At 37.0% G+C, this 20,190-nt stretch overlaps 1 long non-coding RNA gene across 3 annotated transcripts; it reads left to right on the forward strand.

Moving 5' to 3' along the window:
• The first annotated feature begins 4,327 nt into the window (after window positions 1–4,327).
• LOC128080165 (uncharacterized) lies at window positions 4,328–9,825 on the forward strand. 3 transcript variants are annotated; one of them, XR_008206520.1, is made up of 4 exons: window positions 4,328–4,458; window positions 5,639–5,724; window positions 7,926–8,562; window positions 9,227–9,825. It is a non-coding gene; the product is annotated as an uncharacterized LOC128080165 (long non-coding RNA). The 3 variants fall into 3 exon arrangements; XR_008206519.1 differs by lacking the exon at window positions 9,227–9,825 and having other exon boundaries at window positions 7,926–8,662; XR_008206521.1 differs by lacking the exons at window positions 4,328–4,458; window positions 9,227–9,825 and adding an exon at window positions 4,542–4,602 and having other exon boundaries at window positions 7,926–8,662.
• Window positions 9,826–20,190: the final 10,365 nt, after the last annotated feature.

A 20,190-nucleotide genomic window follows, 5' to 3' on the forward strand; every position in this document is an offset into this window, starting at 1 on the left:
CTTCAGCTGTTGTAACTACGTATGGCGTGTAGGGCTCCTTGTGTTCAGATATTCAGTCTCATGCCTGTGTTGCTACAACTGACATCTGTTTCAGTAACTTGCAGCCAATGTTCCCCATGAGTTTCTGTAATTGCTGTTGGCAACTAACACAGCCAGAATATGTCTAGGAGTAGAAGTTCCTGCTGATTTCAATTTAGGCAAGGTGTGAATCCATAAACAAGTGACTTTAGAAGATAGAAACGGATGGAAAGAGTCATCTCTTAACTGATTCACTGACCTATGGTAAGAGAATACTAAGAATCATATAACTTCTTACATACAGACAACCTCTTATGCTAAATGAAGGCCTTTTCTTGTAGTTTTGAAGATGTGTCAACTGTTCTAATGAAGAATAAGGGACAGTTATTTTCATCTTTTCAGCTGTTTCCAATTCCAAAACAGATGGCACACAATGCTAAATTCCCTTTGAAAGCCGCCTTCCTAGTAGCTCAAGTTAAGATGTCTCTCATGGGCTGCTGAGGTAGTCAAATCCCCCTGTTCTATTTCTGTACATAGGAATTAGTCCTTTCACAAAGGATTTTGTTCTCCAATCCAACTTTTTTCTTCATAAACTGCTTTTTGGAAATTCTGGCTGTTCATACTCTATAGCCTTTGTCCTCTTCAGCCATCCTGTAGCCAAGTAATGCTTTTTAGTGGATTTATATATGCTCAAAAACTGTATGAAACTTGTTATGCATACAGGTATAGAGGGAACAGGGAAAGTCTGGAAAACTTCAAGACCTAGCACAGAGAATCTCAGGAAAGGGGAGATGGAGTTAAATGAGGGATATTCTCCATAAGGGACCTATTCAGTGAGATGACAAGGGCTTACGAGCTGTGCTTTGTCTTGTAGTCTGTGTATAGGTTTCCAAAAGCAACTGAACCGTGTGATGGAGGAAGTATCCAAATGAGTCTCTTTAATGCAAGTACAAAGTACTGTTTTTTCTGTTGTGGAAATAGTAAAAAAATATCCTGCTGTTCTTCCGCTTTCTCATATGCAGTACCTGCCCTACTGGGTTCTCTTCAGCATGTTTATCAGTGACAGATGATGGAATTGGGTGTCCCCTCAGAAAGTTGGCAGGTGGCACTTAGCTGAGCAGTGCAGCTGATACAACGGGGGGAAGGGAAGCCATCCAAAGGGACCTGGACAGGCTGGAGAGGTGGACCCATGTGAACTTAATGAGGTTCAGCAGGGCCAAGTGAAAGACTTGAGGCAATCCCAGATATTTACACAGACTGGGGAAAGATTTCCTTGAGAGTAGCCCTATGGAGAAGGATTTCAGGAGACCTCATTATGGCCTTCCAGTACTTTAAGGGAGAATATAAATCAGAGGGGGAACAACTGCTTATGTGGGTTGATAGCAATAGGGTAAGGAGGGAAGGTTTTAAACTAAGGTGGGAGATTTGGTTAGATAAAAAGAGGAAGATTTTCACTCAGGACGGTGATGTGCTGGAACAGTTTGCCCAGAGAGATTGTGGATACCCTGACCCTGGAGGCGTTCAAGGCCAGACTGGATGTGGCTCTGGGCAGTCTGATCTAGTGGTTGGTGACTGCACATAGCAGGGGGATTGAAACTAGAAGATCCTTTTGAACCCAGGCCATTCTATGACTGTGAAGACAACATGCTGGGCTAGATAGACCTTTGCTTTGTTGCAGGAAAGTTGTTCTTTGCTCTAATGAAAAATGGAATTTGCTGGCTTGCAAACTTATCTACAGATGGGAAGCATTCCTGACAAAGTGTCAGACAGCTGAGAAGATGATGCTAGTCAATTCTGCAGGAAAGTAGTGTGGACTGAAAATAAAAAAGAAAATATGAAGAAAGAAAGTAAAGGTGGCCTTTCTGTGAGAAACCTTTATCTCTTGTAGTCTTACATACTAATAAGCTGCTGTTTCCAGGCAGTTGTACAGAAAGAATTTTTTTGATAATTTCTCCTTGAAATATGTTTTCTTTCTTAACATCCTTTGACTTTGTTTCTGTCTAGTTCTTAAGATAGAAATATACCGTGTAAAGTATATCATATTGGAGAAGTTTTGTTAAATACTTGAAGGGTGCATCATTTTTTTTCAAATAGCTGAGACCTTTGTCATACCTTTTGGAGACTGAAAGCTTCATAGAGCATGTGGGTTTTTTTGTATATGAGTTGAACATTTTCTGGTGTCAGATGTGGAACTTGTGATGCCATAAAGAACTACAGTGGAAGGGTTTGTCCTGCCATCTGTCAGGTTGTCATTTTCAACAGGTTGCCAGTCACCAAGATATTACTATGGCACACATGTTGGCTGACATAGTGGTGCTCATATTGTTCTAAGATAGTGTTTCTGAAGTTTAAAAGAAAAGTAGTATTTAAAAAAACCAAACAACTTTGTTTTCACAGACCTGAGAACCTCTGTGAAACTACATACAGGTTTCCTCGTGGCAAGTTCATAAATGGTCTGCACAAAGCAACTTAAGATTTTAACCAGAACTTGAGCAACTGTGCCTAAATACATCTGCCTCTCAGTAACACGTGTTCTGAGACTGTCTCTCAGTGATATCCAGCTTTCTACAGTTGGGTAAAACAATACCACCTTTATCACAAATAATCTCTTTGTGCCAAATCTGAAGTGGCCATTTGTGTTTTCCTGTCTATGTGAATGCCAGTCAAGTGTCCATCAGTGATGCAAGAGCACAAACAGATGTGTGTTCAGCAAAGAGAACATGCAGGAGACTTGGTTTCTGAATGCCGACTTTTTGGTTTGCAAGCAACTCTGGCCAAGGAGGAAAAAAATAAGATATTAGAGCTGTGCTCTGCAGTTCTCAAGAGCTGTGACTGTAATAACACAAACTACTAGTTTGTGTTCTCTCTAAATATATTTCTGCCTATTTATTTATTTCTCTCTGAACTCTTTCTGCAAATTCAATGTACAGAAGCTATAGAGCTCTCTTTGAGAGTGCTTTTTTAGCCCGCTGTTTTTTGCTCCTAGTGCTAATTATGTAACTTGTAATATAAGGATTCCTTTAGAAAGCAGCAACCCAACATGAAATCAAGATCTTTTCTGTTTCAAGGAAATTCTTTTCTTATTTTGTCATAGAAAAGTGCTGTCCTTTATCTTCTGATGTCACTAAGACTAAGCAGTAATAAGAGCAAATGCATAATGAGAATGTAAATCATTCACATACTCATTAATAAAACAGCTACATTGTTGATCACTCTGTTGCTATTGCTTACCTTGTGTTCCATACCAAGGACAGAACTGGACCATGTGGAGACAAAAGATATTCTGGAAAACATAGAGAAGTTTTCACATAAAAAAATGCAGGTGAGTGACAGGAGGAAAGGTACTTGTAATTCTACAATATTTACCTCCAAGTACAAAGCACATACTGGGGTTTCCCACTTGTGCCATTGATCAGGAGTAAAAAAAAAATAAAAAATGCAGTATATGTTTTTTTAAATAGGTTATAGATTACATTATTTGGGTTTTTTGTTTCCCTTCCAGGAAATTATCCGGGGCATATAGAATCACAAAGTCATTAAAAAGTGGAAGAGACTCTAAGAGACCATTTAGTCTATCACTGTGCATCATATGTAGCCCTACCACTCCAGGCTGATTATTATCTAGTCCTTTGTTTAAAACCTTCTCTGATGAATATTTCATAGTCTCCTTCAGTGCTCAGTTATCCTTGCTGTTGAAAAGTCTGGTCTGGTTTCTAACCCAAATTTTCACTTTGTGTAATTTAATATATTTTCTTTTGCTCATTACACAAAGGTCATGGTATCAAGGATTCCTTTTGTCTTGGCAGAATCCTTTATTGTTTTTGAAGACCACTGTGATGTTTCCTCTCTATTCTCCCTTCTCTAGACAAAACAGATTTCAGTCTTTCAGTCTCAGTGATAAAAGTTTTTTTCTTCCTTCTGCATAAGAGAAGAAAAATGGTTTTCTTTTCTTATTTCTCTGCTAGCTGCATGTTGAGAATATTAAACACATGCTATACCTCCAGTGTTCATTAACCATTTGGGGTAATTTTCTGACCAGGCCCATTACCCAACTAGGAAAAACTGTATAGGATAGAGACAGAAACTACTCCAAAACTATGGGAAAGAAAAGTAGGACATACAGGATTTCAACCTAGAGTTTCATGTTTAAAAAGTTCTATATGAAGTGGAAAAAATAGGTGAAAGGATGTCCCGCAGGGAGGTAACTTTTACCTCGGGAATGAAGTGATTAAATGATTCTCTTCTGACTATACCCATTCATTTCTTTTCTTTTTTTGAGAACTTATCTTGATTGTTGCAACATTTCTTTTAGAGAGGTATGGTTAAAGAACAAAGTTGCAGATCTGTTATAAAGGATAAGAGAAAAATACTGCTCCTGACCTTTTGGTGAAAAGGCCTGATGTTTTTTTTCTTCCTTTCAAATTGGTGAAGTTAATAAAGGTATGTCAAAGCAAAAAAAAAAAAAAAAAAAAAAAAAAGATCCTTAGCATCCCTCCCTGCCATAATTTTTTTTTTTTTTTTAGGAGTACCAAATAGATGGCACAGTTGTCTTTGTAACCTTTGCAAATCCAAGCATTGCTACAAGTAAGTTTGTAAGTAAATTTCTTTAATGTTGATGAAAGCATGGAATAGGAGATGATTCAATATAGCTGTAAAGCTAGGGAAAGCAATGGGTGATGTTTAGATAAGAACAAATAACTCATCTGCACAGTCAAGGACAAGTAGAACCCATTTCAAGGCCTTTTCAGTTCACTAGCAGTGAATATGAAGATGGCCATGGTAGAGTACTGGAAAAGTGGGACAACTATTTTATTTTTACAACAATGTATGAAAGAGTGCCTCTTCATCGCATCCTGATCTGAAGCTTAGACAATTGTGATTCCTAGTGGAAGACTTTGCCTTTTTATTTTTTTAAATTCGTTACTAACAGAAAATGCACTGAAATGTTTGATGTTTAGAAATAAACAAATTATGTCTGGTATATCAGTAGAAATAAAACAATCATCATCAAAATCTGAAAACTTAAAGTATCTATAGATACTGGAGAATCAGAGGATTGGACAAAAATGTGAAACGTTCAGACCACTGACGTTTACCAAAAAGAATATGTACTACATCCTCTAAGAAGTCTTCCTTTCCACTTGTCTTGCTTAACTTCTAAATTAAGGAGTTAACAATACATTTTTCGAGAAGTGATTAATGCATGCAGAATGCATTGTATAAAACTTGTCTTCCTTCTGCTGCATGCACTTCAGTTACATATAATATTTCTGTTGAAAAGTTATTTTAAAAATCCAACATTAAGACTAAGAGTATTATACTGACTGAACAGCAGGCAGGAAATCACAGTTACATTTCACTAAGTGAAATAATCAATGTTAAACTTCCTAGGAGGATAACTGTTTCCATGACTTTACGTCCAGGAGTGCAATACATGTCAGTAGCTAGATGCACACTGTGCACACTTCTACCTAAGAGACTGACAGTTATTTTTGTGCTGAGAGTCACCCAACTACTGACTCGCATTTCTCTAGCAAAAGCTCTCTTTCAATTTATTCATTCTCTTGAGAATTAGGAAAAGTCAGCTTTGTTGTCTTCTCCTCTTTTGTCTACTTTGTAGACCTTGAACAGCTCGGGGTGGTGCTGTTACTGAGACCAATGGTCTGATTGATCTTAATCCTCCAGACTCCTGTTTTGGGAAGACTGGTAAGAGGTTTTTATTTACTGCTACAAATAGCTATAAACTATAGCTTCACCTTTCTATTATAGAGCAAAAGACTTCTAGTATAGAAAATAAGAGAATGCTATTTAGTGTTATTCCTGTATTTTAAATCAGTGGAATAACATAAGGATGCAGTAGAAACTTCAAGCCTGACTTAAATCAGCACATTCTTAAAAGAAAAAGCAAATTCAAAGCTCCTTAAGTCAGGGGAAGATTCAGCAATGGTGTGTAATCGTCTCTTTCTATGGGGTTGTACTGATGTGTTGCACGGAGATTTCTTCTGGAATGATTTTAGGATTGATCCAATATTCTGCTGCTAATGATTCAGTGCTCCATCCTTAGAATCCAATTTTACTGCACACCAGTCAGCTGCTGACATCAATAAACTTGTCTGAAAAAATCCCGACTGCATGATACATCAGTAATGCACTTACCAGTGTAATCTAGAGTAAACTAGTACAGCTGAAGGGCTTGACCTGTCTGGAGTCCTGATGGGTGAATATCTCTAGTGCCTACTAATTTACTCTTCTCAGCATTTTAAATGCTAATTTTTATTTTTTCTTGAAAAGTTTAAATAGGAACAGAACAACGACAGTATGCCAGTAGCTTTATTCTTAGTCTCTAATAAAACCCAATTGTGACCTTACAATAGGAACAGAAAGCACTGCACTAAATCAACTTCTAGTTCAAGGTGCGTTTATCCTACCATTTTATTAGTGAAGTTCTTGGAATGGTTCAAGAATGGAAAAAGTTACAAAGTTCTGTGTGTACCAAAGCATTAATGATTTTTTTTTTTTTTTTTAACTAATGAATACTGATTACAAGTGAGATGCTTAAAAGAAAGTCTTACATCTGCTGTTTGGCCTTCTTTTCTTGCTTGACAAGTGTTCTCATTGCTGAGTTCAGGTAGCATTTAGAAACACTGTACATGGTCATTCAGTATAATCTTTCCTTTAGGCATTGCTAACTAACACTAATCTGCTGAAGAGACCATATTGTAGACCCAATTGCATATTATTTAATTGGAAGCTTCAGTACAATTATTGAACCCAATTATTGAACCATTATTGTGGTTCTCTTCTTCATGTTTCATTCTTTCTATTTTTTTATGAGACAGACACAAGGCACCAGAGTACAACACATCTCATTCTACATTTCTACACTGTTCCTTCACATTCTGATCAAGAATGCTGCGTACAAATATTCTGCATTATGAAGGACCCTTAGAGAACAACTTGCTGTGTAATGAGGTCTGTTAGAGTAATTGCTGTGTGAAGCTCTTGCTTTTACAATGCATGCTGGGTGTTGCTGTGCCTCATCCAGAAGTTTGTTTGTGAGTTCTTTTGTTAACCTCGTGGTAGTCTGGGCCTACCTAAAAATAATAGCCTGAAAACAACAAAGTCAGAGTGAGGATGACAGGGAATTGTTCATCACAGATTAGACATAACACTTTCTCTGTCCCATCATCACTTCTGAGATATTACCAGTCTTCTTGACCAGGGTTATTTAACAAAACATTGTTATATACAGTCTGGATGAATCAGAGATTCTTAGTGCATACAGGTGCTAACAGTAGCAGTAATGTGTTCAAACCAGCTCCAGCTGCCTAATTTAAGGTAGCTGAATTTTGTGATATGCAGAAGAGCAATTCTGCTCCAGTATATTTGTAATGCTTACCTTTAGAAAGCAATAAATGCATTTTAGTTTGTTCTTTTAATATGATCATTCAGGTTAATTTTGTAGTGCACACAGTACAACTTGAATACATTCCCCCAAAAAAAGCAAGAAAACATCATCCAGCTGCATGGAAACCTCAAAATGACAACTATTCAGAGTATTATTCCTTTCATGGTTTTAGTTGTTGCTTATTGAGTTTTTTCTCCATTTTATGCTGCTCTCAGTCACAACAATCTACATTATCTTCATATGTAGAGATGGAAAATACTGCAGTTGAAAAGTGACTTTTTCTTTTTTCTTGCTTCACCTAGTGCCATCTGTAAGCTGTGCTACTAACTCCTCTCAGAGATCTTATTTGCATGCCTAACTGCTCTTTGAAACTTAATTTACAGGGATCAGTGAGTGACTGACACATCTACAGGGACACAATAAAAACCTATGAATATAAATCACATTCAGTTCTATCCATGTCTTTTGTCTGAGGTGCAGTTTCTATTTATTTTTACAGAGATAAAAGAAACTGCGGTTTCATATTCCTACTCTTTCAGTGGCCAATCAAGTTGAAGAAACTTCAAAATCTTCCCTATCATCACTTCTGAGATATGACCCTTGATTGACCTTGTTCAACAGTTTGTGTCTACCCAAATCGTCAGTCAATTTTAATGTAAAACAAACAAGCAAAGAGAATAGGAACTCTTACATGGCTCTCCCAACTTTTTCTATTTATTATTGGTTCACTGCCTTCTCCCCAGAATCATTCTCACAGACGTGCTAAATCTGCTACTGGTATTAGGAAGGTGTGGGAAAGGGTAAGAAAACTTACTCTGCTTACTATTAAGAAAGATCAACTGAATGTCATTAAACTGACTGAAATGATATTTATAGAAATATCTTTGGATAACAGCACGGAAGGACTTCTGCATATAAGGAGGGAAAGTCTGTTCTTTATAGTGTGTATAAAATGAAGGTGTTAGAGGAACTGTTACACTCTAGAGATATTTGTGGTCAGCCTTATCTGCTCTTTTTTTCAAGGATCCTGAATTACTACTCTCTGGCCTGAACAGTTTTCAAGTTAAAGAGTCATCCAGAATCTCAACATTTGTGGTTTGAAGAAAAGCATGTATTTCACATCTCAAAGCACAAAAGTAAGATACTTGAGAGCAGTCAGTTTCATTGCTCTTACTCTTTAGAGAATGTAAGGTGGTTTGAGTTGGTGCTGCTGATTTCATTGCAAGCCAAAGTAAGAAATTTTCCTAAGCTAGGAGAAGCAGCTGTGTGTGTGACAGCCCCTGCATATAGACATTGTTCCTCGTATAACTGAGAAGCAAACTACAGGAGGAAGGTACACAGCATGTGATGAAAATAGGAAAAACAACACTGTTTTAAATGTTTTGAAGAAATGATGTTCCTGTGGCTGGTTGTTTGAGTGCAGTCATGTTCTCTGAAATAAATATGGTCATTTTGTATTCATTTTGAGTATTGAATGTTGAATTTTCATTTTCTCTGCCTAGATTAGATTTTTAAGTAATTATGAAAGTTACTAATATTGAAGTTACAAAGCTGCAATTGTAAAAGTGCAATAGCTGAACATACATACTTTAGCAGATTACCAAAATCTATAGCACTAAAAAGTAATCTCTTTACATCTGTAGCAAAAGCGATACAAAATAGGTTTTTTTTTGTTTTGTTTTTTGTTTTTTAATAAGCAGTTTCTTGGTTGTTGTTGTGGGTTTTTTTTTGTTTTTTTTTTTTGTTTGTTTGTTTGTTTTTGGGTTTTTTTTTTTTTTTTTTTTTTTTTTTTTTTTTTAGAAGAGGAAGAAAAGAGGTTAAAGAAAGTATAAAAATGCTACCTCTGCAGATACCTTCCAGCAGAAGGGATGTAAAGAAAAACTGTCTTGTGGAAATGTTAATGGCAAGATTAAATTAGGTTGATGGGAACAACCCCTCAAGGAAACATAGGCTTGAACTAGACTGATATTTCATGTAGTATTTTTTTGTTGCTTTGGCTTTAGAACTCTATGTAACATTGTTACATTGTAGGTTAAAATAAGAAGGGTTGGAGATGAGACAGGACCAGAAATGTATCCCAGCATGTCAAAGAGATTCACAGACACCTAAGGCCAGGGACTTATTTTTCAACTGCCAAATGCAGCTTTCAGAATGCCTCGCAAGAGGCAGAAATGTCTTCCCATGCTTGCTTAAGGCCACTAAAGGTAGGCGCGTTGTTTGCTGAAAATGGGCAGGAGGACATCCTGATATGTCTTAATTTATTAAGACCTGGGATTTGCCACACTTCTGGACCAGCAAAGCATGCAAGTGATGCTCTTTGTATGTCAGCACTTCATAGCAGAGCAATACACTGAAGTAATATACCCACACTTATAGATAAAGCTGAAGGAAAATCTCAATACTATATAATACAAGGCTGGTGAAATGAAAATTAAATTCTTTGGTTTTCTGAGTCTGTTACTGGTGGAAATAGGACTATAAATTGGTGTCACTGATAATACTATAGTAACAAGCAGGAACATTAAGAGAAATTGGAAGTATTTTTGGCATGCTTTTGATTTTAATTTAACGTTTAGAAAAAAAAACAACAGATTTTTAATTTAAATGAGTGTTCTGTATTAAAAACAAGAAAAATCACCGTTGCATGCAAGTGAGCTACTGATTTGCCATTCACCAGTATGTGATCTGCAGCAGCAATCAAACGCTTCAGGATAACTTTCATTGTGCAATAACTGCATCACCAGTAAAAGCACAGAGAGGAATATGCAGAAAACAATCCCTCTGTAAATTTGTGGAACAAAAAAGTACTTCCACTGTTCAAAAATGACATTTCTGTTTGTGTGTGATTTTTAAATCTGAATAAAGTAGATATTAGGATGGATAGTATAGATAGATATTTGGAAATTTTAACTCTATTTTTTGAATCAGAATTTGATTTGGAAGTGCTCAAAGGTGATCTGATTTGGAGCTTAGTGGGGACAATTTCTTAATTTTTTTTATGTCAACCAAGAATATTCTAGAAAGTTTAATTGTGTCTATTTCAAGTGAAGGCTGCTGAAATATAGAACTTCAGTTCAAATTCTGTATCTACTACTGTCACTGGCTGAAGTTAATAACTGTGAAGAAAATGTAATAGGCAATATAGCCTCACAAATGTGAATGTTAGAGTGAAATAAACATCTGTCTTCCCAAAACACTATTCTGAGACAATCTGATGTATATGTATGGATTCAATGAACTTCATGCAGCATACAAACACAAACCATGCCACATTAGAAATAACCATATTGCTAATGGTTCTGATAATAACACATTAGCACCTGGAGACAGAACTTCAGTTTTCCCCTTTTGTCCTAACATAGGAACTACTTGTGCAGTGCAAGCCAAACAGTGTAGCTGCAATCTAACAGTGAGAGTTACATAAAATTCTACAGAATCCCCATCTGCATTCCTCATTTTGGCTAAGGCTGAGATTGATGTGGATACAGGGGTGCAAAATGAATGCAAAAGACTTCTGGTATTTCTTCTGTGTTGTGACATGCCAGCATCAGGACATGACATGTGGATGCAGATGAGACCAGGCCTGATGTGGACCTAGAGGCAGGTGCAGCAGCTCTGTGTTACAGTCAGAAAGATTAACATGGTGAAAGGACAATACAGGTGTGCAGTAACAAAGAGACTAGCATAAATGGGATGGTGTTATAAAGAAAAAGTATTCAGCTACCTCCAAGGATCTAGTCTTATAGGAAAGACTCCACAAAAAAGGGATCTCCAACCAGAGATCATTCCCCACTGGCAGTCAGCCTTAAATGAGGTCTAAGAGAGGTGCAGCCAGATTCCACCCCTTCTGGTCACACAATTGAATTACCTTCACCTGTGCTCCCAGGGCTGACTGGGTCTTTTGCCCACGTGTTCAATCAGTGGTTCAGGCTGTGACTCAACAGTTGTCATACACACAGTTAGCAGTTCTTTCTGTCGTGTCTTCAGGATTTTCATCTGGTTTCCTGTTCTGTGCTGTAATATTGTTTACCTATAGAGGACCACATATCAAACTCACCCATTTAGCTTTAATGTCTCTTAAAGGAAATACCAGGTGAACATAAAGACAATTAAAAGAGATGTATGTGCTTATGCTTACCTAAGACATGATGTGATCTAGTGACTTTAATTAAAGGAAGAGATAGAAGTATTGATAAGCCTTGCATTTTTTTGTAAGGTCAAAATTCTGTTGTTCATTGTTTCCTTTGCCTTTTTGTTTTTTTTCCTTTTTTTTCCATGGCTAACATCAGCTTCTTGAAGCACTCCCAGACTGCTGCTTTAAGCAGTTAAATCTCTCATTCTTCCCCCTCAGACACTTATTCAAACACAAACTAGCACTGTTATAAACAGGTTGTTTGTTTATAGTTGTATGGGAACTGTTGAGTCATGGCCTGAACCACTGATTGATCACCTGGGAAAAAGATCCAGTCAGTCCTGGGAGCACAGGTGAAGGCAATTCACATGTGTGACCAGACCAGAAGGGGTGGAGCTTAGCTGCACCTCTCTTAGACCCCATTAAAGGACTGACCCTCACTAGGGGAGGATCTCTGATCAGAGGTCCTTCCCTTGTGGGGTTTTTCCTTGTGAGCTTGGATCCTTGGAGACAGGTGAGCATTCCTTTTTTGTTTGTCTTTTTTGCTATTCCACTTCTGTATTGCCTTTCCACTGTGCTATTCTTTCTGACTATAACAATAATCTGCTTGTATATTTTGTTGTGTTAATTAGTCTTTACAGCATGTGATGTCTACTGCGTGTTTAGTTTACTTCAACTAAGCGTCTCTGTCTCTTTTGAGGAGACTTAAAGATTCTTTAAGCTGTTTACCTAAGATTGGTGTAATGCATATGTAAACCTGCATGCCTAAGCCTATTCTCAATATTTTGGTTGTATGTTCCAGTTAACTATCCCAAAATAAATGATAAAAAAAAAATTTTAAAAGTCCTTAGCATTCGAAGGGAAAAAGAACATGTTTCACAAAGGGGATATTGAATTTTTCTTGTCTTATTAAGAACACCTATCCAAGCTTCCTAGCACACAAATGTGCAAGAAACATTTCTCATTAGTCATTCTTTTAAAAATATGTGCCTATGTAGGCTTCCCTTTCTCCCTGCCCCTCTCCCCCCCCCCCCAAAAAAAAAAGTTAGAAATACTCTTTCAATTTTTCTGTACTCTATAGAATCTTTTATTGGTTTTCTACTGCTCTCTTCCCCCCCCCCCCCCCCCCCCCCATCTCCCATTCAGTCAATTTCTTTTCTCCCGCTTCCCTTGTAATTTTTGAGATGCTGTGATGGTATGTCAAGAACTTGCATAGAATTTTCACTTTCTTCTCTCAAAATATGACCTAGCCTGTTCATCAGGTAATCAGATAAGTCAGATGGTTTTCTTTCCTTCTAGGAGAATATAAAGGCTGGTGCTGAGTTATTGCTTACCTTCAGAAGATTCTCACCAGACCAAGATGAGAACAAATTTTCAGTTATCTTCTGTCTAGTTGATTCAGAATAATCTCTGTACAAGGAAGGCCTTTCGTATCAAACTTCAGATTTCTGGAGAGTTTTGTCATTTTTCATTCCAGTGCTTGCTCTGAAGACTTTATAACTGAGCAGGGTTTTTATTCTCTGTAGGTTCTGGAACAACGTGCATTTTGGACACAGAGCTTTTTAGTCTGCAACCATTGCTGCAGATCTGTGTGTTTATAAATAAAGCTGAACAAAGAAATAATATTACCCTTTTGGAATAGGGCTTATTAGCATTTTGATGGCTTCTTTATCCTGGAAATAGCCTTTTGCTTTTGGCCTCTTCCTTCTGTTCTCCATCCTGAATCTGTCATCTTTCCCTAATAATTAGAATTTATACTGAGTAATCAAGGCTTAGTTTGTCAGGGAAAAAAAAAAAAAAGGCATAAAAATGAATTACAACACGTTCTCCCTGCAGATAAGAATAGCATATATTTGCTTTATAAATCATGTTTGAAATATGTAAATCACTAGAACATCGGATTGTGAAGGTTGGATTAAAAGCTCTAAAATTTCAAATATTCTGAAGCTGTAAGTAATTTCCTATAGGAATAACATTAATGATAGTTTTGGAGGGCAGAAAAAAATCATTTGGCATGTAGAGGGAAAAAAAAAAAAGTCAATATTTTGTGACAGCTGTTAGGCTACTAAATGAGTAAGAAGCAGCATTCACTGAACTACCACCAGAATAGAAATGTTAATGAATAAATATTCCTGGATTACTGACTCCAAGTATGTGCTATGTGGCTTTCAAAATAGTACTGTCTATGAAATAAGTAGAATTGATGCAGTAACATTTTTTTTCTGTTATTATATACATTCACTAAGATAATGCAAAGTTACTTGCTTCATTTAGTATCTTCAGAATTGGTGATCAATGCTAAATATGATTGCAGCCCATTCTATTTACTTTAGTGAAAGTTGTTTCGAGGAATAATTTAAAACCTCCCATGTGTCATCCTTTAACAAAGAAAACGTTCTTAATGTAATAGCTTAGCAGCTAGTTTAATAGGTTAGCAGCTGTTAGAGACAGAATAAATAGGGCAGAACATAGTGTTTTCAGGCAGATGTTTGGAAGTTCAAATCACTTTACATTTAGAAAGATCACATACGGAGAAGACTTCCATTTCATTAAAAATCAAACTTTTATTATTCCTGTTCTTAAATTTCTAAAGACATTTACTCTTAGAAACATGATACAAAGACTGAGTTTTTCTTGGTAGTACTCTGCATAAGATTTTCAGAAACAGATTTCACTTTACAGGAAAATGATGCATCTAAATCAGTGAAAAAAGCAGCTTAATTCATACCACTTTGAACCTTTACTTTGACACCTTTTCTCTGGATTTACTGATTCCTTAGACCTTCAGGTCTTGTGGACAGAGTAAAGCATACTTCCAGAATATATTAAGTAAATATGTTCTAAGAACTGGAAAACCAGGTTTCTAATCTCTGCTCTACTATTTACTTCAGTTCTGACTCTAGGCAACAGACAGCTCTGTTGAGTAGGAGAAGCCAAGGGAAATGGTGAAATACTGATCTTTACTACCTTACTTGTCCTTCTTAATGAAGTTATTGACTTTGTTCAGTGCTTCAAAGATGTGCTGTATCAACTCAGACTGTGTTTTTCTTATAGAAAAACACTTGTCTTCTGTTCTTGTTCTGTTCTTGTCTGTCTTCTGTTAATTGATGCAGCATTTTTTTTTTCACATCCATCTTAGCCAATGTCACATTACCTCAGCAAATACTCGGGTGAGCAGATTAATAATTGGGATCCTAAACCATACATAAATCTGTATGTAAAAAAAAAACAAACAAACAAACAAAAAAACCCAACAAACAAATAAAAAAACCCTCCAGGAATACATAAAATTAGCCATGGACTGTCTCTCCAAAACTCACCATCCAGCTAATGGTTTACATGTATTGGAACGGCCAGAAAACTGAACAGTGAGTAGCAGTGGCCAGCTCTGCCTGGAGGAGCAGAATTTTGGCAGTCAGCATACGAGCCCAAAGGCAAGGAGCCCTGCTTTGCTGTGTGGGTTTGCATTAATCTGCAGCAGGTGCTCATCATTAGTCATTACTGAGTAGAGAATGGTGATGTATGGCTTTCTATCAGATGAATACTCCTCTGTGATTAGTGTAGTATGTAATGTAGACAAGTGCACAGAGTTCCTCCGTGAATCTTTAAATAAATAAATAAATAAATAAAAATCTTATCTGCCTCATTGGAACCCAGAGAAAAAGTATAGCAGAACTTCTAGGTTTACTTCTGGCCACAGTATAAAAATGTTTCCAGGGAAGTGTCATTAGATACTTTAACTGTGGGTCTCTAGACTATCTATGCACTATTGAAGTTATACTTTCTATGTTTATCAACTTAATGAATCTTTCAGTTGTGTATGAGCATTCTTGTGAGACGTGCATGCAGCTCTATCTTGTTTCTTTGTTTTTCTTCCTTTATGCTAAGTAAAATGACATACTTCAGCTATAATTATTTACTCAAATGAGTCCCCAGGATAAAGCTAGAATAGTGTAAGCCTCTAAGGAGTTCTTCAGAGTCCTTCTCTTCATGAGAGAAAACTCATCCACAAATGTTAGCTGAACACTTTTTTTTGGTCAGGAGGGAAGCTTTCATACATAATGGATTGAAAGAAATAACAGGTGTTTGAGAGAGGTAAGTCATAGAAGTTGTGGTTTTGGTTGGAAGAGACCTTTAAGATTATTTAGTTCTTACCTTCCTGCTATAGGCAAGGATACCTCTTCCTGGACCAGGATACTCAAAGCTACATCCAGCCCAGTCTTAACTTTTAGGGTGGTGGCAACCACAACCTCTCTGGTCAATGTGCTACAGTGTCTTACCAACCTCACAGGAAAAAAAAAAATAAAAATTCACTGTAATCTCTAGTCTAAATCTACCCTCTGCCAGTTTAAAGCTATTTCCCCTCATCCTATTACTACATTTCCTTATAAAAAGTACTTTCCTAGCTTTTCCGTAAGCCCCCTTCAGGTACTGGAAGGCTGCTGTAAGGTCACCCTGAAGTCTTCTCTGGTCTGAAGATACCCTACTCTCTCAGCCTGTCCCCACAGGGAGGTCCTCCAGCCCCTCCGGCGTTTACACGACTGTCCTCTAGATCCACTCCAATAGCTCAATATCCTTCTTGTGTTGGGACTCCATAACTGGATGTGGTATTACAGGTGGGGTCTGATGAGAGCAGAGTAGAGGGGCAGAATCACCTCCCTTGACCTGCTGGTCATGTTTCTCTTGATGCAACCCAGCATTTAGTTGGCCTTCTGGCCTCAAGCACACTTCACTGGCTCATGTTGACTCTTTCATCAAGTGACATCCACAAATCCTTCTCATTGGGGCTGCTGCTCTCAAGCTATTCTCCACCCAGACTGTATTTGTGCTTGGAATTGCCCGGACCCAGGTGAAGTACCTTTTATTTGGCCTTGCTGAACTTCATGAGGTTGGCATGAGCCCACCTCTCAAGCCTGTCCAGGACCCTCTGAATGGCATCTCTTCCCTCTAGCAGGTCATAGGGAAGTCCCATCCCTCTTTTGCTCATCTGATTCCATCATCTTAGATGTGGGATAAATACATCCATTTACAAAGCATATTGTTTATTTCCTGTTCAGTGAAATATCACTACTGCAGATATCACAGAGAATAGCTGTCACTACAAGTTCTCTAACTTAAAACCCATTTTAGTGACACCCAAATGCCTTCTTGCTGGTCTGCTGGCCACTTAGAAATTGACTCACCAGGCAAGAATGAATGTCTGTAATAAACCTTTCCAACAGTCAATGTTTCCTCATGTATTTGAAAGCAAATGACTCCTATGCAGACAGAAAGGCGTCACATCTAGACAGGCAAGTGCACATTCCCCTCACCTCATTGGAGATCAAGGACTGGGGCTTGGGCTTGTGTAAGGAGAACTCTACCACATAACTCCCCTTTGATCTTGTGTCCTGCCCATTAACCATATTTTCATTCTCACAACCAAAGCCAATATCATGACCATGTGATCGCACTTGCTGCCTTTTCTGCCCTCCAGATGCTGCCAGCACTGCCAGATACTGCCAGTGATTACACTAAGATTTAAGTGCACATCAGAACCCTGAATTCTGCTCTGCTCTGGCATTTCTTTATGTTGAGGTAACAATATTCCCCACTGATTTTTTTTTTTTTTTTTTTTCTGTTTTTATCTCTAAGCAGAAAGTCTTCTGCTACATTTAAAAAATGGTAAATGGAATAATTTAATTTCTGTTTTTAAAAAGTAGGACTGTGTAGCAATGAAGGTTGAAACGCAGAACAGCTAAAAGGGCAGCTGACTGCACAGCAGCCCCTGGGATGTGCTGGCATGCTATCCCACAGTTCAGCACACGTCTTGTTCATATTCTAGCAGTTCATGGTCAGAATTTGATGTTCCAGCCACAGCCTCTGGGGAGAGAACATGAAAGTCATGCTGTTTGTGCTTCTAAGCTCTGACTTCTTACTGCTGGCATTGAATCCCAATTATTTTGCCTCTTGCCTAGTTCAGTGTTCTTTGATTTTAGGCAGTCTCTCCTTTTGCATTTTTCTGTAGTACAAAATTTCTTGCATTTCTGAAAGGGGTCATTTAGTGATAAGACTAGAGTGAATGGCCTCAAGTCGCTTCCAGGGGAAGTTCATATTGGAAAGGAATGGATATTAGGAAGAATTTCTTCTCCAAAAGAGCGGTCAGGCACGGCTCAGGGAGATGGTTAAGTCATCATTGCTGGGGGTGTTCAGTAAACATATAGATGTTGTATTTAAGGGACATTGTTGGTGATTCTATGATCCGCATGTTGTTCAGCTTGCAGTCTTAATGGAATTAAGAGATGCAATTCTCTGGCAAAATTATTTCCTAGAATCAAAGAGAGTCATCTGAGTTTGCTGAAGTAGAAAACCAGTAAGACAGAGTCCTGGTGGAGCTCTTACACAAAGTTAACTCGTTATTACTGAGAAAAGGAAAAATATATAAATGAGGATACCACTGAGGTATTGAGGTATCCATCACCAATTTCTTCTTTGTCCAAGAAGTAAAACTAGCCAGAAATTACTGACAGAAATGCTTTGCTGGTTTTAGACATTAAGGCTTTTAAAAGAAATACAATAAAAAGCAATAGTCATTATATTTTTAGACCAGGAATTCTACTTTTTGTTAGTGTCCTCTCTCAAGCTCTCCAGAAAATGTACTTTGTTTACTCAGTTGAAAAGCATCTCCATCTGAGTTCCACACCCAAGTAGAGCTGATTTGGATGGTAATTTATGAAAACTGTTATGCTGATTTCATGAAGTGCAATTTGCTCATTCTAATCTCAGAACATTAAAGCTCTTGAAGGCCTTATTCTTACAGTTTATTGAAGATGTATGAAAGCTTAATAAGTAACAGTGTATCTAAGCAGTATGCTTTTAAGGTCGCTGTTACTCCTAACACCTGCTATTTGATTTCTATTGTGGTTAGATCACAGCAACAGGAAATGTCAGTGAAACAGGCATTTCTTGAATGTTGACAGAATGAGCTGAGCAATTTGAGATGAACCATGTTAAATCCAGCTTGAAGTTAGAACTAGATCTAAAGCCCATTCCCTCATGTTTATCTTTTATTTCTGAAGTTTTACTGTATTGTTGTATTGCTGTCTTGTTATGCAGATTCTCTTCTGCATTCCTAGTTTGCATAAAGTTGGCACCAAATATTTGAAGATGTTGCAGATTATATTTCAATACTAACATTTAAATTTCCTCACAACAAGAAAGGAATTTCATTTTTTTTTTTTTTTTTCCTATTTATTTTATTCCTTCTCCCATAAGTTCTTGTTACTATAATTTTTTCCAGAAATGAAATAATACATCTTATGTAGTCATCTAGAAAGGATCAGTATGGAAGCTGTGGAAGAATTAAACTGGGGAGGGTGAGAAAATATTCTTTTGCTATATTTTCAATCTCCTACATCAGATCCAGATAAAATGGAAATGCAATAAATAGGAAGTGGAAACAATAATCCATGGGGCGGCCAATAGAAAGCAGTGTTGCATATAATTATTACATATAATGTTCAGGTGTTTCTTCAGTAAATATTTGCTTTTCACTTGTACATTAGATCAGGCTTTTACAATTTTTTTTTTCCCCCCCAATATGCTATCACAGTTTCATGTGAAATGAAACAAAATCCCACAGATGATTGTGTGGAACCAAGCTGTTACATCTGATGGTGCTTTGGAAATATGAACATCATCTGTCACTATATAAAAAAATGTTATGAAGAGACACATTCTCATTAGAGTGTATGCTCTGAATAAGCATTCAGAATTTTAATGTAAGAAAAGAGACCTACATAGTTTAAAATTATCTCTCATTGGTAGCAAGTTCACAGTGAGGTAAAATGGGAGTATATATTTAATACCCACCAAAGAAGATAAACAGGATTTTTTTTACTGAAAGATAGATTTCTATCAATGCAGGGGAAGTAAAGAATCAACCTATGCCAGATTATTATCTCTTGCAAACTAGATGTTCTTACAAATGCATATGGTATCCTCTAAGCATTTTGCATGTTCTTCCACTCACTGAATTCTTTCTCCATACAGATGTTTTTAAAATTTGATTTCCTGCAGTAGTGGACATACTTTTAATATTGAACTATTTTGGTTCTTTCATTAATGGCTACATTGTTTGTTTGTTTGTTTTAAGAGCACTTAAATACTTGAAATATGTATCTAGAATTACTAGTAGGGCAGAATCACTCTACTAGCTTTATCCCCAAATATATTTATATACTGTGTTGAATAGAAATTTATTGATATATAGTCTATATTCATTTATTATTGAAAAATAAATAAATATTGATATTCACTAGATTTATTGATATATGTTCTATATTCACTGTATGGCATAACCTTTTCAAAGATGTAAAACTTTGAGATATGTATTTGCTTAGATTTTCATTGCTGCCTGAGAGCATATTGCTAAACTTGAGCTGTCAACAGGAAAACCCGAACACTTCAATTCCCATGAAACATTTAAAACTCAAAGAACAGATGGTGTTAAAAAGCAGCACTACAGCCTGCTGCCGCCTGAGATTTGAGGAAGGCCCTGTAGCTTTCCATGGAAAGCAATTTTTTTTTTTTCCCCTCCACTTAATCCATTAAGCATAAGTGTGATTAAAAAAAAAAAAAAAAGCTGAAAATA

Source organism: Tympanuchus pallidicinctus, unplaced genomic scaffold (assembly GCF_026119805.1).
Source record: "Tympanuchus pallidicinctus isolate F22 unplaced genomic scaffold, pur_lepc_1.0 scaffold2, whole genome shotgun sequence".
Lineage (NCBI taxonomy): Eukaryota > Metazoa > Chordata > Aves > Galliformes > Phasianidae > Tympanuchus > Tympanuchus pallidicinctus.